At 41.5% G+C, this 15,602-nt stretch overlaps 1 non-coding gene across 1 annotated transcript; it reads left to right on the forward strand.

Moving 5' to 3' along the window:
* The first annotated feature begins 1,743 nt into the window (after positions 1 to 1,743).
* Positions 1,744 to 1,851, forward strand: LOC120264040. Its single transcript, XR_005537222.1, has one exon. It is a non-coding gene; the product is annotated as a small nucleolar RNA R71 (small nucleolar RNA).
* Positions 1,852 to 15,602: the final 13,751 nt, after the last annotated feature.

Genomic DNA, 15,602 nt, shown 5'->3' on the forward strand with positions numbered 1-15,602 from the left:
CAAGCATCATTAATTCCTCATTTTCCTCCTCTTGGTCGAACAAACCCTTGTAGCGGTCCAGATTGAACATTTCCTGCATATATTCATCAACAATCTCATTAGTAGTGTCTAGAAAATATAAAGTATAATCGAAATCATGAGAATGCCACATGGCTTCAGCAAGGCGATATGTGAGCTTGTTATCTCCAACTCTCAATGTTAGCTCCCCACCGTCCATGTCAATCAATGCTTTGGAAGTCCGTAAGAATGGTCTCCCAAGTATCAAAGGTACATCCACATCCTCATCGACGTCTAGCACCACAAAATCTAAAGGTAAAATGTACTTGTCCACCTTCACAAGCACATCTTTGATGATACCCCTCAGATCTCCCACCGTTCGATCCGCCCAATACAAAGTCATCCAAGTCGGTCTAGGCTCGCCTAAGCCAAGCTTCTGAAAGAATATGTATGGCATGACGTTGATACTAGCCCCTGAGTCCACCAATACCATTTCTTTACCCAAATTGCTAATGTTACATGGAGTAATGAAGTTTCCCGGGTCTTTCTTCTTGTTCTACATGTTCTTTTGCAGCACCAATGAATAAGACGTATCTAGGCATTTGGCATACTTAGGCATTTGGGCCTAGATGCTTAGGCTTATTCGTTGCAGCACCCCGGAGGTAGCTGAAGCACTCTCCTCCAACTTCCTCTTGTTAGTCAACAAGTCCTTCAAGAATTTGGCATACTTAGGCATTTGGGCCAATACCTCAATAGAAGAGATATTGATGTGGAGTTGCTTGAAAAAACTCAAGAACATTTTGTGTTGTTCATCCCCTTGGTCATTCTTCAATCTAGAGGGATAAGGGATTCTTGGATTTAAAGGTGGGGGTGCCACTTCCTTCTCCTTGTTTGCTCCCTATTCAACCTCTATGACCTCGGGTGCATGTTCATTGGGCTTCTCACTCGGAAACCTACCTTCAACCTCACGGCCACTTCTTAAAGTGATCGCCTTCACATCATCTCTAGGATTTATCTCGATATTGCTTAGCAAGCTTCCTTGTGATCTCTCTTATAGAGACTTCACAATTTGCCCCAACTTGATTCTCAAGGTTGTGCAAAGAACAAGTGTGGTTGTGAAGTGTTGCCTCAACTGATTGAAACCTTGTATCCGATGATTACACGAATCTAGTCAAGGCCTTCTCCGAATCGATCATTCAGGTTTCCAAATCAGAAACTCGGTTCTCCATGTTTGAGGCTTGTTGTTGTTGGAAACCCGGTGGCCCCATGGCCTTTTGTGGAACTTGGTTACTCCACGAGAAGTTGGGATGATTCTTCCAACCAGGATTGTAGGTGTTGCTATATGGATTCCGTTGATTCCTCATCACATTACCCACAAAATCAACATTCTCAACCGAAGATGCATCACCAAAGGAGATTAGGCAATTGGAGGGAGCATGTCCTCCACCACACCCGGTGCAAGTAGTCACAGCCGTCACTCTATTCGAAGTTAGAACATCTAACGTCTTACTCAATAATTCCACTTGAGCCACCAATGAAGTTACTGCATCTATTTCATAAAGGCCGGCTACCTTCTTCTTCTTCCTAGCAATCCATTGGTAGCTATTTAACCCCATTTCTTCAATTAGTTGACGGGCCTCACCGGGGGTTTTACTACCTATTGTACCTCCTGCTGTCGCATCCAAGAGTTGCCTTGTGCTCAGATTCAACCCATTGCAAAAGGTCTGAACAATCATCCACTCCGGGAATCCATGTTGCGGGCACTTTCTCAGGAGCTCCTTGAACCTTTCCCATATCTCAAATAGAGACTCCAATTCTGACTGTACAAAAGGACAAGATCTCATTACTAAGCTTTGTAGATTTTCTGGTAGGGAAATAAAGGGCAAGAAAAGCTTCTACCACCTCCACCCATGTGGTAATTGATGCTCTAGGTAATGAGTGTAGCCATTGCTTCACTCTCCCCTTTAAGAAAAATGGGAAGGCTCTCAACTTGATGGTATCATCTATCACCCCGTTTATCTTGAACATATCACACACCTCGAGAAAATTCTCTATATGACTGTTTGGATTCTCATCGGCCAAACCATTGAACTGTGCGGATTGCTGTAACATGTGGATGAATGCCAGCTTCAGCTCGAAGTTCTGAACTATAATCGGGGGACGCACAATACTCGATTATATCCCCAATACTAAAGGTCTGGCATAATTGAATAATGCCCTCTGTTGCTCATTTTGTTCCGCAATATTATCCAACCCTTCAACTTCCAAATAACCTAGATTAGACTGTTCTTGCACAAGTTCTTTCCCTTTTCTTCTAAGTGTATGTTCGAGCTCGGGATCTCCTTCAATCAATATTAACGGGTTCCCTCTAGTTATGAACCTGGAGCTGTACAAAAAGAAATAAAATAAATCAGAATGATGATAGAAAAGAACATGTGAAATAGAATGAATAAATGAATAGCTAAGAAAACAAAGTGCAAAGCATCTCTAAACGCCTATTCCCAGGCAACGCCGCCAAAAACTTGACAACGCCCCTTGCGTATGCCTCGCAAGTGCATGGCTTGTTGAAGTAATAAAATCCCGGGTGAGTGGGTATCGTATCCACAGGGAGTAGGGAGTAAAAATACGTAAATTGTTTTTTAACTAAGCGAAATATAAATAGTGATTTGTGTGACAAGATGTAATGCAAAGAAAGGTAAAATAGACAAAAGAGAGAGCACAAGTGAAGGAGAGGTAAGACAATTAATATAAATGGGGTACTCAAATATTGATCCGCCAAAGACAATCGTTTCAACTGCAAAAACCCTCTATTATGCTTCCTAAGTAATGCATTAATGAGTCATGAAGATCCTTTAATACATGGTCCCAAATCTAAGGTCAACCATGCCTAACCCTATATATATCCCGGAGGAGAAATTGAACAATCTCTCAACCTCGTACTCGTATAGAATTGCATTGAGTTCTAAGGATTTCAAGTGATAAATCCTCTTCCTATATGTAGACCTAACCCTTTGGTCCAGGCGGACAGTCCCTAGCCATAATTAAGCCCTAGATGCTAAAATCACTTCAACGCCTCACTCCATTGCACTCGCAACTAAGCCCCGGTGGAAGGTCATCCCTTAGCACATTCACTCTACTATGACCACAAAGAACTTGAGGAATTGGAGGTAGAATAAATCACATCGGAGGGGAAAGGGAATGCTCCGCTACCTCTCGACTCACCCTCTCAATCCTCTCCAATCTAGCTTTGTCTAACTCTTGTGGTGTGTCACTCACTCACAAGGGTTACCAACAAGAGCTCTCAACCCTAGTGCCACTCTAAGGGAGTATTCGTACAATCAATGCATTCAAGATTGGAACTCAATAAAAACATCAAGTAATAAAAGAATAATAACAAGGTTCAATGAAACGAATATATCCTAGGGTTCACAATCCAAGTACCCACTAGCGGGTTTAGATCTCCATGGAGGTAATTACAATTAATGAAATCGAATGTAAAATAAATAAATCCATAGAGAACCCCATCAGTAGTCATGACGATGGTCATGTGGAGAGTCCTCTACTCGTCCAAAGGTCCTTTTTGTTTGGCCTACGATACACCTCGCCGGATTGGTGTCGACGAAAGCTCTCCGACTAACCTTCTTCTAAATGGACTGTGATGTCGGAGCTGTAGAACCTCTCCTAACCCCTAGCCAATACCTCTCAAGATCCTAGCCACAACCCTTTCTCATGCTGGGGAAAAGGTGGAGAAAAGAATGCTGAAAATCGTGGCTGAAATTGGCTTTTAAAAGGTTGGAATCGGGAATCCACACGCCCCCGTGGATATTCCACACGGGCTTGTGGAATTAACACACAGGCGTATGGAATTTCCACACGCCCGTGTGGCTTCTCTAGTCAACTCCTTCTTCGGCCGGCTGTGAACTCCTTCAAAACTCGATAAAAGTAATGCTCATCACAAGGAAAGAACACTTCATATTCTTATCACACAAGCACTTATCAGGAGGAACATACTCTTTTCATGACTCCATAATGTAAGGAAGAGGTACGTTAAGCTAAGTGCCGTAAAATAAGCGCTTCTTGGGAGACAACCCAAGTTTTTTATGTTTTTATAGTTTTTAGTTAGTATTTGCATGAATAACGCTTTAAGTGTTGGTGTCTTGATTCTTAGATGCTTTTGCTGAGATTTTCTTGTGGACATTGTGGTGTTATCATGTGCCGAATTGTGTGTGGCAAAGAATCTTGGTTGTTTGAGCGTGTTTTTTCGTGTTTTCTCAGGTTAAAATTGCATTGTTAGGTAGGCTCTGAGTATATATGTGTGTTCAAGAATTTTCTACATGGCCTACAAAGTTTTCGAAGTGTCCAGAGAAAACACAAGCCTATGTGGAATTTCCACACGGGCTTGCATTTTCGTTCAGAGCTCATCCAGAGATGGCACAGGGGCATGGACTCGCCCCTGTGAGCTACCTTGTGATGGTCTACGCCCGTGTGGAATTTTTGCACGGGCGTGTGTTTCCCTGCAGAGAATTGAGATTTTTCCTGAGAAGACACAGGGGCATGGACTCACCCCTAGTGAATTGCCCAGTAAGGAGCCACACCAGTGTGGAATTTCCGCACGGGTGTGTGAAACACTTAAAGAATTTTCTCGGTTGGACAGAGAAGCCACAGGGACATGCGTCTACCCCTGTGGGTCAGGCGTACGGGCATGGGAATTTCTACACGCCCGTGTGGATGTGTTCAGAAGCATAAGGTGTCATCCCGAGAAACCACAGGGGCGTGCGTCTGCCCTTGGGGTTCTCTCTTGTGGAGTCACACAGGCGTGGGTAATTTCCACAGGCCCTTGTGGATGTACAGAACTGAAAAAGGTTGTGTTTTCTCTTTATAAATTTATTTTTCCTTTTCATCTTTTCACTCCTAAACATTCTGAGAAAGAATTCTTGCACTCTCCCGACAACTCACCGTCATTTTATAGGGCTGTTACTTGAGTTTTCCGGGCGTTTTTTCTATTCTTTCATTCTCATTTCGTCGTTAAGCTTCTCTTTCTCTTTTCTTCGCCCAATCTTTATTTATTTTGCAGCACCAGTATTATCTTCACCAGCAGCGGAAACATATGCACTAATAATTGACACCGACACTTGATGCTTCTTTACCATCTTTGATCTTATTTTTCGTATTTCATTTTTGTATTTTATTTTGGACTTCTATAATCAGAAAGGATCTTCCTTCTAAGTTTATCTTTTATTTTTGTATTGAGTTGTATTTCAATGCTCTATCTTTTATATGCTCGAGTCATTTTTGGTTATTGAGCTTCACTGAATCTTGTGTATGCGTGTAGATGGTCTTGTCAGTATGTGAATTGAGAACTAGTCATAGACATGGCCAAGGTGTTTTACACTTGGCCTCGTGTGCTTCACAACCCGTTGGAAATTCACTCCCAAGGATTTAGCTGCATCAAACACACCACTAGGACTCAAGGGAGTATTGTTTCAATTGCCCACTCTCACATGTGTTTTAAATTATACTACTTTTATTGTGCTTGCATGCGTACATTGAGGGCAATGTACATCTTAAGTATGGGGGGAGTTCACATTGCACATGTCCTCTATATAAGTTTTGATTGACATACATGCTCACGTAGCCAATGGCAGTTCACCTTAGTTGCAATGGCTCTAGTTTTTACTTGAATTTCTAGGAATTTTTGCCCGATGAATGTTTGTGCACCACTCACTCATGAAACTCTTTTGGAAACTCAAGTTCAATGTTTAAGGGACTAATTAGTTTTGTTTCTTGTGTTAGTTTGCAAAAAAAAAAAAGAGGAAAACAAAAAGAAAAAAAGATAAAAAAGATAAAAAAAAATAGATTGTTTAGTTGTGCATTGGGGGTGGAAAGAGCTACCACCTATGAAGTATGAAGCTACTACTATAAGTCGGAAACTAGTTATGCCCAAATGAGAGAAAGAGCTATCTCATGGGATGAGTGAAAACTACCACCCTTGTAGAAAGAGCTACCACCTCGAAAGTGTGAAAGCTGCCTTAGTGGCCTCTTCGGAAAGGGCTACCTTAGAGGATGTGTGAAGCTACTACCATCTTTTTATTTTGTTATGTTTTGTAGATAAATAAGTCCCTTATACTTAGGACTTTGAGGAGTATACTTTGGGTTGAATTGAGTGAGTTTGCACACACTTACACGATTTTGGGTTTGTTGTCCATTTTGATTCGAGATTTTTGGCTAGAGCATTGATTTTTCATATTTAGTGTTGAAAATTTCCTTACTTGTAGAATGCTCTCTTTGCAAGTTTTGGTGAACCTAAGGCCGAGCACTTTCAATATTTCCTTCTTCTATGTTTCAATGTGTATTTCTTTGCTTGAGGACAAACAAAAGCTTAAGTGTGGGGGAGTTTGATAATTGTTTGTGTGATAAGAATGCGAAGTGTTCTTTCGTTATGATAAGCATTACTTTTAGCAGGTTTAAACTTTAATACATGTGTATTTGTGTTCTTTTGTGCATGTAGGGTTGTGAAGTTAACTATTAAGAAAAGAAGCCAAAAGTTGATCGTGAAAGCACTATTTGTTGGAATCTTGGAAGCAACAAACGCGAAACACAAGTGGAGCTCTAAGATACGTGAATGTGTGCCAACCTCCATTTATTCAAGCCATTACAATGACTTGGAGGGGCACGAAGGCAGTCACATTTGCGTATCCCAACTTGTGCAATGATAGTAAGATTTTCACCAAGTACTGCAGCAAGTCACTGTAGCAAGTCACTGTAGCAATTTACATTAGTAGTTACTGTTCACATCCTGCCGAAAATCAGAATTCCATAGAATCCACATGGGCGTGTGGAAATTACATAGGCCAGTGTGAAAATTCCACAGAGGAGTGTGGAACATCCATAGGCCTGTGTGGATCCCCGATTCCAGCCTATTTAAAACCGTTTTTCAGCCCGATTACAGCATTCTTTTCTCCACCTCTTCCCCAACTTTTCAAGAGGGCAGCAGCTAGAGTTTTGAGAGGTATTGGCAAAGGTTTGGAGAGGTTCTACGGCTTTGACATCGTGCTCCACTTGGAAGAAGGTTATTGGGGGGAGCTTTCGTCGGCACCGATCCGGTGAGGTGTGCCCTAAGGCGGACAAGGGGACCTGTGGAGGAGATTTGGCCACTCCACAAGACCATCGACATGACTACCAATGGGGTTTTTTCTATGGATTACTTTGTCTGTACATTCGATTTCATTGATGATTGTAACTAGCTGCATGGAGAGCTAAACCCCCTAGTGGGTACATGGATTTGTGAAACCTAGGATGTATTTGTTTTATTAAACCTTCTATTATGCTTTCATTAATTGATGTTTTATGTGAGTTCCAATCTTGAATTCTTGATTGATTGAATCCTCCCTTAGAGTGACACTAGGGTTGAGAGTTCATATTGGTAACCCTTGTGAGTGAGTGACACACCACGAGGGTTAGACAAAGCTAGTTTGGAGAGCGTCGAGAGGGTGAGTCGAGAGGTAGCAGAGCATCCCTTTTCCACTCCTATGTGATTTATCCTAACTCCATTTGCTTGATATCTTTGTGTTCATAGTAGAGTGAATGGGCTAAGGGATGATCTTCACTTGGGGCTTAGTTACAGAGGCAACGGAGTGAAGTGTTGATGTGATTTTAGCACCTATGGATTAATTGTGACTAGGGACCTATCACTTGGACCAAAGGGTTAGTTCTATTTCTATAAAGGGGGTTTATCACTTAGAATCCCTAGAATTCTATGCGATTATATCCGAGTCCGAGGTGTTGAGATTGTTTGGTTTCTCCTCTGGGACATGGTATAGAGTTAGTGACAGTTGACCTTAGATTTGGGACCGTGTATTGAAGGATTTCCACAACTCATTCATGTATTAATTAGGAAGCATAATAGTTGGTTCTGCACTTGAAACGATTGTCCTAGGCGGAACAATATCCGAGTACCGCATTTATATTGATTGCCTTACCTCTCAATTTTATTGTGCTTCTCGTTCTTATTTTTTTATCTCTTTTTATATAAATCTCATTCATCATACCATTGATTTATTCTCATCATAGTTAGATAACAATCATTGTGTTTCTATTCACTATTCCCTGTGGATATGATATCCACTCATCTGCGATTTATTACTTTGACACCCGTGCACTTGTGGTTTACATGCATATTCAGTCATGTAAAGGACAAACAAAAGCCTAAGTGTGTGGGAGTTTGACAAGTTCTTGTGTATAAGAAATACGATGTATTCTTTTCTTACATTAAGCATCACTTCTATCAGATTTTATCGCATATTCATGTGTAGGGTTGTGGAGACAATTTCACAAGAAAGAAAGCAAAAGTAGATCGTGGATGCATTTGTTGATGAAGTTATTGGGTTAAACAAAGGTGAAGACATAAGTTGTACTCAAAGACATGTGGGTGTGTGCCATCCACCATTGTGGTCAAGAGAATACTTAAAGTGGAAAGGCATAAAGGAAGTCCCACTCATTTGTTCTGACTCATGGAACATTAGCAAGAGCTCCATCAATATGGTTTCAATGAAGACACGACTCGATCTACTGGATAGATGTGTGCCCATTCATGTGGCCTCGATGAAAAGAGTGGATTCGGGAGCATTTTGGCGAAGTACTGTACTAGTTTACTATAGTGAAAATATTATAACAAATCATTGTAGCAGTTACCGTTCATGGCACACAGGAAATGAAGACTAGGAAATTCACACGGGCATGTGGATGCCGGATTCTAGCCACTATAAATACCACGTTTTGAGAGTTATTGAAAGAATGTTTTCCCAACTTTTGCCCATCTTTGGAGGCGCTCATGGTTAGGGTTTGGAGAGGCTTTGCCTAGGTTTTCACAGCGGTTCTACATCTTTTCGACATCGTGTTCTTTCAGAAGGGAGTTATTTGGGGAGCTTTCGACAGTACCGATTCAGTAAGGTGTACCCTAGGCATGACATGGGAACCTTTGGAGAAGACAAGGCAGCTTCATAAGACCATCGATAATGATACACCCCTTTGTGTGTGTGTACCGCAAGTGCACTGGTTGTCGAACTAATAAGATACCCTGGTGAGTAGGTAGTCGTATCCACTATAAATAGTGATCAGAAACATAAGAATTGCTATTTCACTATGATGAAGATGATTCAAAAGTGGTGTGAATGATATCAATGCAAATAGAAATAAAAAGAATAAGAAGGATACGCAATAAAGTGATAGGAAAGACAATCGATAGAAAGTGGGAAACCCGGACATTGTTCATCCTAGTACTATTGTTTCAAGTGCAGAACCAATCATTATGTCTCTTAGTTGATTTTTAATGAGTTATGGAAATCCTAAAATACACTGTCTCAAACCTAAGGTTAATTGTGACTAAACCCTACACTATGCCCGGCGGAAAGGCGTACTATCGACGTCTCACATTGTGCAAGATTGCTTAAAGCTCTAGGGACTCCACTGGAAAAACCCTATTCCCTAATATAGATCTAACCCTTTTGTCCAGCCGAAAGACCCCTAATCACAATTAAGCCCCAAAACTAATGATTACTTCAACACTTCACTCTGTTGCTTGCGGAACTAAGCCCAGCGGAGTTCCTTTCTTAGCACTTCACTCTATTGTGACCGCAAAGAACTCTTAGAAGACGGAGGTAGGATTGATAAGTGCTTATGTACTACTAATTTGAAGTGGTTTTTTTCTTACTATAAGCATTACTTTTATTAGGTTTTAGCACTAATGCATGTGTATTTGTGAACCTTTGTGTACGAAAGGTTGTGAAGCCAAATATGAAAGAAAGAAGCCAAAGTGGATTGCGATTGTAGTTTGTTAACGAAGTCTTGTAATGAACAAATGTGAAAAACACAAGTTATGATTGAAGATATCTGCATGTGTGCCAACCTCCATGTGCTCAAGCAATTACAATGGTTTGGAGGGACACAAAGGCAGTCACATTTGTGTATCTCGAGTTGTGCATTGATAGCAAGATCTTCACCAATTAGACCTTTTATTGAAGAAGCGATGCAATCTACGGCATAGATGTGTGCCCGTTTATGTTGCCTCGATAAAAAGTGTGGATTCAGGAGTATTCTGGCTGAGTACTATAGCAGGTAATGCAGCAAATCACTGTAGTGATTTACTGTGTAGCAAGAGGACCTTTGGAGAGGACGAAGCCACTCCACAAGACCATCGATATGAATGCCGAGTGGGGTTTTACACTAGATTACATGTTTTTACTTTCGATTTCATTATTGATTGTATCTTGCTCCATGGAGAGCTAAATAGAGTCATAACAAAAGTCCAAGCACCCACTGGGGTTTAGCTCTCCATGGAAAAAAATACAATCAATAATGAAATCGAATGTAAAAGCATGTAATCTCTAAGTAAAACCCCCCTTGTTCCATGTCGATGGTTTTGCAGAGTTGCCTCGTCTTCTCCAAAGGGTTCCTTCGTCAAGCCTAAGGCACACCTTGCCGAAATTGATGCCGACGAAAGCTTCCCAATAACCATCTTCTGAAGGAATGAGGTGTTGATAAGTGTAGAAAAACTCTGAAAACCTTACCCAAAGCCTCTCCAAACCCTAGTCACGAGCGCCTCCAAGATTGCGGAAAAGATAAGAAAGAGATCCTTCAAAACGTCTTGACAAGGTCCCCTTGTGTATATCCCGCAAGTGCACGGGTTTGTCAAACTAATAATCCCGGATGAGCGGGTATCGAATCCACAGGGAATAGGGAATAAAAATACTTAATTCGCTTCTTAGCTATGTGAAACATCAATGATGATAAGTGTGACAATGATTCAATTCTTGAAAGTAAAAACAACAAGTAAGAAGGCACGAATAAAGGAGAAGGTAAGGTATTCGATAAAGATGGGATACTCGGATAATGCTCCGCCTAGGACGATCGCTTCAAGTGCAAGAACCCTCTATTATGCTTCCTAATCAATGTAATAGTGAGTCGTGGAAATCCTTCATTACATAGTCCCAAATCTAAGGTCAACTATGCCTAACTCTATACATGTCCCGAAGGAGAGATTAGATAACCTCTCAACCTCGCACTCGCATAGAGTTGCAATGAGCTCTACGGATTCCAAGTGATAAATGTCTTCCTAATTATAGACCTAACCCTTTGGTCCAGGTGGAAGGTCCCTAACCATTATTAAGCCCTAGATACTAAGATCACCTCAACGCTTCACTCCGTTGCATGTGCAACTAAGCCCCAGTAGAAGTTCATCCCTTAGACCATTCACTCTATTATGGCCGCAAAGAACTCGAGGAACGGAGGCAGAATCAATCACGTCGAAGGAAAAAGGGGACGCTCCTGTACCTCTCGACTCACCCTCTCAACCCTCTCCAACCTAGCTTTGTCTAACGCTCTTGGTGTGTTACTCACTCACAAGGTTACAAACGAGAACTCTCAACCCTAGTGTCACTCTAGGGGAAATGTTCAAATAATCAAGCGTTCAAGGTTGGAACTCACAATAAACATCAATTAATTGCAAGCATAATAAAGAGATTCAATGAAACGAATACAACCTAGGGTTCACAAATACCCAAGTACCCACTAGGGGTTTAGCTCTCCATGGAGCTAAGTACAATCAAAGAAATAGAATGTAAAAGCAATGAATCCATAAAGAAACCCCCTCGATAGTCGTGTCGATGGTCTTGTGGAAAGTCCTCTACTCGTCATCCAAGGATTCCCTCGTCCGGTATAGGATACGCCCCGACGGAAGCTCCCCTACCAACCTTCTTCCTAAGGAATAATGATGGCAGAGCCATAGAACCTCTCCAAAACCTTGGCCAATACGCCTCAAAACCCTAACCGAAGCCCTCTCTCAAGTTGGGGAAAAGATGGAAAAAAGAATACTAAAATCGGGGCTGATTCAACTTTAAATAAGGCTGGAATCGGCCGACTACACGGGCGTGGATGCCTCATGCGCCCGTGTGGAATTTCCACACGGGCATGGATAATTTCCACACGTCCGTGTGGATTCTCTGAACTCCTGTTTTCTCGACCAGCTGTGAACAACGATACTACAGTACTTGCTACCGTGTTGCTGCATTGCTCTGCTACAGTATCGTCCTGAATAGCTTCCCGAATCCATACTTTCATTGGAGTAACGCAAACGGGCACACGTTCAAGTCGTGGATCATTTGCTTCTTCAATGATAGGCAAGTTGGTGGAGCTCTTGTTCTATGTGCATAAGTCATAATGTTCGAGTGTGGCTGCCTTTGTGCTCCTCTAAATGGATGTGCCAAACTCGAATACGAGGAGGTTGGCACACACTATAGCATCTCACATCCGACCTATGTCTTCGCGTTTGAACCTTAGCAAGATTTCCTCCAAAATCGGTGCATTATGATCCACATTGGCATCTTTCTTTCATACTCGGCCTCACAACCCTACCTGCATAAAAGTAACATAAAAAACACACATATTAGTGTAATAACCCGAGAAAAGTAATGCTCAACATAAGGAATGAACACTTTGCATTCATATCACACAAGCACTTATCAAACTCCCCCACACTTAAGCTTTTGCTTGTCCTCAAGCAAAAATTAAAACGTTATGTGCATCAATGAAGAAAATATTGAAAGTGCTTAGCCTTAGGTTCACCAAAGTATACAAAGAGAGCATTCTACAAGTAAGGGAATTTCAACACTAAATACAAAAAATCAATGCTCTAACTAAAAACTTGAATCAAAAATGATACAAAACCCGAAATCGTGTATGTGTGTGAACTCACTCAAATCAACCCAAAGTATACTCCTCAAAGTTCTAAGTACAAGGGACTTATTTATCTACAAAAGCGACAACAATTTTAAAGATGGTAGTAGCTTCACACATCCTCTAAGGTAGCCCTCTCCAAAGCGGCCGCTAAGGTGGTTTTCACACTTTTGAGGTGGTAGCTCTTTCAACCGGAGTGGTAGCTTTCACTCATCCTATTATAGACCCAACCCTTTGGTCCAGGTGGAAGGTCCCTAACCACGATTAAGCCCTAGATACTAAGATCACCTCAACGCTTCACTCCATTGCACTCGCAACTAAGCCCCAGAGGAGAGTCATCCCTTAGACCATTCACTCTATTATGGCCGCAAAGAACTCGAGGAACGGAGGCAGAATCAATCACGTCGAAGGAAAAAGGGGACGCTCCTGTACCTCTCGACTCACCCTCTCAACCCTCTCCAACCTAGCTTTGTCTAACGCTCGTGGTGTGTTACTCACTCACAAGGTTACAAACGAGAACTCTCAACCCTAGTGTCACTCTAGGGGAAATGTTTATACAATCAAGCATTCAATGTTGGAACTCACAATAAACATCAATTAATTGAAAGCATAATAAAGAGATTCAATGAAACAAATACATCCTAGGGTTCACAAATACCCAAGTACCCACTAGGGGTTTAGCTCTCCATGGAGCTAAGTACAATCAAAGAAATAGAATGTAAAAGCATTGAATCCATAGAAAACCCCCTCGATAGTCGTGTCGATGGTCTTATGAAGAGTCCTCTACTCGTCGCAAGGGATCCTTTGTCCGGCCTAGGATACACCTCGTCAGATGGGAGCCGTAGAACCTCCCCAAAACCCTAGCCAATACCCCTCAAAACCCTAGCCGAAGCCCTCTCTCAAGTTGGGGAAAAGATGGAGGAAAGAATACTGAAATTGGGGCTGAATCGGCTTTAAATAGGGCTGGAATCGGGCGATTACACGGGCTTGTGGATTTTTCACACGCCCATGTGGAATTTCCACACGGGCGTGGATAATTTCCACACGCCCTTGTGGATTCTCTTAATTCCTGTTTTCTCAGCCGGTTATGAACAGTGCATCTACAGTACTTTACTATGATGCTCTGCTACAGTGTACGGCCTGAATAGCTCCCCGAAACCATATTTTCATCGGGGTAACGCAAATGGGCACACGTTCACGTCGTGGATCCCTTGCTTCTTCAATGATAGACAAGTTGGTGGCGCTCTTGTTCTATGTGTATAAGTCGGAATGCTCGAGTGCGACTGCCCTTGTGCCCCTCCAAATGGATGTACCAACTAGAATACGAGGAGGTTGGCACACACTCTAGCATCTCACACCCGACCTATGTCTTCGCGTTTGAACCTTAGTAAGATTTCCTCCAAAATCGGTGCATTGTGATACACATTAGCTTTTTTTCCTTCATACTCGGCCTCACAACCCTACCTGCACGAAAGTAACATAAAAACACACGTATTAGTGTAAAACCCGAGAAAAGTAATGCTCAACATAAGGAATGAATGCTTCGCATTTCATATCGCACAAGCACTTATCAAACTCCCCCATACTTAAGCTTTTGCTTGTCCTCAAGCAAAAATTAAACATTCTGGGCATTAATGAAGAAAATATTGAAAGTGCTTGGCCTTAGGTTCACCAAAGTATACAAAGAGAGCATTATACAAGTAAGGAAAATTTCAACACTAAATATGAAAGATCAAAGCTCTAGCTAAAAACTTGAATCAAAAAGGACAACAAACCCGAAATCGTGTACGTGTGTGAACTCACTCAAAACAACCCAAGGTATACTCCTCAAAGTTCTAAGTACAAGGGACTTATTTATCTACAAAAGTGACAAAAATTTTAAAAGATGGTAGTAGCTTCACACATCCTCTAAGGTAGCCCTTTCCAAAGCGGCCGCTAAGGTGGCTTTCACACTTTCGAGGTGGTAGCTCTTTCTACCGGAGTGGTAGCTTTCACTCATCCTATGAGATAGCTCTTTCTCTCATTAGGGCATAGCTAGTATCCGACTTATGAGAGTAGCTTCATACTACATAGGTGGTAGCTCTTTCCACCCAACAAGCACAAATAAACACTAAAACTATTTTGTTTTTTTTCGTTGCATTTTTCCTGAATTTAACACAAGAAACAACTACAACTAGTCTCTTTAACATCGAACATGAGTTTCCAAAAGAGTTTAAAGAGTGAATAGTGCACTGAATGTAAATCGGGCAAAAATTCCTAGAAATTCAAGCAAAACTAGAGCATGAAAATATTCAATGTTAAAAATTCTCCTAAACTTAAGAATACAATCATTGCAACTAGGATGAACCGTCATTGGCTATGTGAGCATATATCAATCAAGAACAATAGAAAAGATGTGTGCATTATGAAACTCCCCCCACACTCAAGATGTACATTGTCCCCAATGTACACATGCAAGCTCACTCAAAATGTATATCATTCAAAAGCAAATGTGGGAGAAGCAATCAAAACAATAAACCCCTGACTCCTAGTGTTGCGTTTGATAAAGCTAATTCTATGGGAGTAGTGTTCCGACGGGTTGTGAAGCTCACACGGCCAAGTGCCTAAGCATCTTGGCCGTGCCCATGACTAAGTCTCAATTCCCATGATGACAAGACCATCTGCACACATACACAAGGGGGTTCAGTGAAGCTCAATAAAAACAAAATAACTCGAGTATATATAAAAGATAGACAATGAATACAACTCGAGATGCAAAATGAAAATAAACTCAGAAGGAGAATCCTTTCTGAGTGAACAAGTCTAAAATAAAATGGAAAATAAAGAAAAATAAAGAAAAGTTAAGTGTCGGTGTCGCCCTCGGGCTACGGTGGTGC

This window comes from Dioscorea cayenensis, chromosome 6 (assembly GCF_009730915.1).
Source record: "Dioscorea cayenensis subsp. rotundata cultivar TDr96_F1 chromosome 6, TDr96_F1_v2_PseudoChromosome.rev07_lg8_w22 25.fasta, whole genome shotgun sequence".
Classification (NCBI taxonomy): domain Eukaryota; kingdom Viridiplantae; phylum Streptophyta; class Magnoliopsida; order Dioscoreales; family Dioscoreaceae; genus Dioscorea; species Dioscorea cayenensis.